Below are 2888 nucleotides of genomic sequence, written 5' to 3'. Positions count from 1 at the left end.
ACTGTATTCTAATCTACCGACACCACACGGCACTTCGGCGCAAAAAAATATTCGCATAGACACTTAATTTGATCAGATGCTTCCAAATTTCTAAAAGCAGAAATTAATGATTTAATTTTTTATAACTGTTGTAGCAAACTTCAATAATGTTGTATCTTGCTTGAAGATATCGTAGGTCAAATTGATAGGGCTGTCATTGTTGTGTAAACAACGTGTAAACGAATTACGAAATACTGTTAAAGGGTGCATAAGTGTACTTCATAAGGAATCACCTGTAAGATTATAAAATAAAAAAAAGCATATTTATTTTTCCGTACAAACTAATTCATAATGTTTACTTACGACAACCCTATTGAAGATAAAAGACTAACACGCGCATAGTACGCTACGCGACGCGACCTAATAAAGTGACTCCTGTAACTCGTTGATTTTCCTCGCGTCGATTTTAATTTTACATGTCATGTTAGGGCTAAATCTTATTTTCTTTTTATTTACACGTTGTATAATGTTGAACAAAAGGTCACAAAGACCTCGATTCAATACTACGATACGACCTAGATCGGGATAACTGGATTGTTAAGTTAGATTATGTCAAGAAATTCTCAGTACCAGACCGAAATTAGGATATTGGCTATATCCATTCCCGGGCCTGGGCGATAACATTAAATTATCGGTCCCGGTGATTGTTACACCACTTATATAATAATCTTAAAAGCCTGGCCATCCACACAAGACTTATTGATCTATAGCATCGGCATCAGATACTACAACGAAACAGTTACAATGTACTTATAAATTCAATAAAAAAAATTATCTCGCACACCTTCGTGAAAAGACAGCTTTACGCGCTTTTAAAATAAATAATATAGTGTTGGTAATTCAACGCAGGTAGGATACCTTTTTTTTTACAGAAAACTGAGCATTTTGAAATAATAGGAAGTTTTTTAGGGACGAAAAAATATGTATTTAAAATTCATTTATTTCAAGTAGACTTATGCTAGATTTCTGTAACGACGGACAAGACAATGCCTGAGTAATGCCTAATCAGAGAAGATTACTATTTATACCAATCGATTTTCACTAGGCAACTCATATAACCTCACTTTACTATGATTCTTGCCACAAGGTGAATTATTTTGTGTTTGTATTAACATATTTTTAATTTTTCGTACGGAGTTAAGATAATGACAAAAAAAGGATATATAATTTTTGGTCAATTAAATTAAATTTAGATTCACGATTATCAGAATCGGCAGAGTCGAAAGTATACAACATTCATTTCTTATTCTCGTTTTTCTGTATTCAATGAGAGAAATAAAACTGCTTTTATTATCATCATTATATCAACAGATGTATATCCACTGCTGATACGGATCTTTTATAGGCCTTTCCGAATTGCGGTTTGTGTGGCTCGTATGGGGTTACTTGCGATTCAATTGATGACGTCTGGCGATGTATGGGTCTACCAATGTAGGGTCGCTATTCCAGCACTTTGAGATCCTTTTGGGCACCTTGGGTCTTATGGGCCCCGCCTGTTGTCGCTTTAGCTTCTGATCTCCTCCGAAAACTCTGCCCAATGACGGCTGACGGCTTTCTGGCGCATTTGGCAGCTACCTTACTTTCTGAGTCCAAGGCCTTGGGCCGATCCCTACAACTGGACAATGTTTGTGTGATGAACATAATTGTTTCTCAGTGTCTGAGCGTTTATCTGTATATGATAAGTAGTTATGTGTATTATATTTATAAAAATATTCAACAGCTATCTTAGTACACATAACACAAGCTACGCTTACTTTGGGGCTAGATGGCGATGTGTGTATTGTAATATACTACGACATTTATGTTTATATATTAATGCCCGAAGAGTAACTCTCAACTTAACTATGTAGCCCATAGTCAATGACCATGTTTTGGGGCATCACATCATCATTAATACATCCCTTTCTTCGGGCACTCAAGAAAGAATCTGTGGGAAAACCAGAATATGGTGGCAGATGAAAAAAAACGTTTATTCAACCATGTATTAGTAACATTAACCGCGACGCAAAACAGCGGGGTTTTATTTGTTGTGTGTGTGGGGGGGGGGGAGGGTTGGTGGGTGTGTGTGTGTGTCTGGGGCATCCTATTAATTATGCGTATTTCCCGAAATATAAATGTTTGTTTTTTTTTGTTGGAAACGTTAATTAGTCGAGAGTTTTCCTAGCTATGTTTGTTGAAAATCGGTCCAAGATGGCCGCCACCACAAAATGGCGGATTTTTTTCACAACTTCCAGAATACTTGTGGGTAACAAATGACTGGCCTTGAGAATTATTATTTTCCTTACACATTTTACATAACATAATTTATTATTGGAGTTTATTGGTCTCCCAAGACAAAGAGTAATCGATTTACATCCCATTTATCAAAATCAGTTCAATATAGGCTACGCTACATTGGCACACCTATCACTACACGCGAACCTGTTAAGTACATTACCTTGTAACAGTGCCTTATAGTAAGAAGCGATGTGAAGTTTTGAGAACTTATAAAAATAGTTGGAATGCCAACTCTTGGGAAGTGAGTTGGAATTTATTTATTTATTATTTATTAGCTTTTCAAGGGAAACAAACAGTACTATTACACATAAAAGTAATGCCGCATTTTTATATCACATAAACCAATGAAGTTTCCACAACTAAGTTATACATATGATACAGTAACATTAACCACAATTGCTTTGGAACAAGCGAAAATTACACAAAAAAAAAATAAAAATTATGAATGCCAACTCTTTTTATAAGTAGTCAAGTATATCAGTTTTTTTTAGGACTGACTGTTTTTACTACAAATTCCCTTGGCAATAGTAATGTTTTGAATAGGTGATTAGTTTTTAGAGTTCTTTTTGGGC

Source organism: Pararge aegeria, chromosome 6 (genome assembly GCF_905163445.1).
Source record: "Pararge aegeria chromosome 6, ilParAegt1.1, whole genome shotgun sequence".
NCBI classification, from domain to species: Eukaryota; Metazoa; Arthropoda; class Insecta; order Lepidoptera; family Nymphalidae; genus Pararge; species Pararge aegeria.
Note: the sequence above shows the minus strand (reverse complement) of the source record.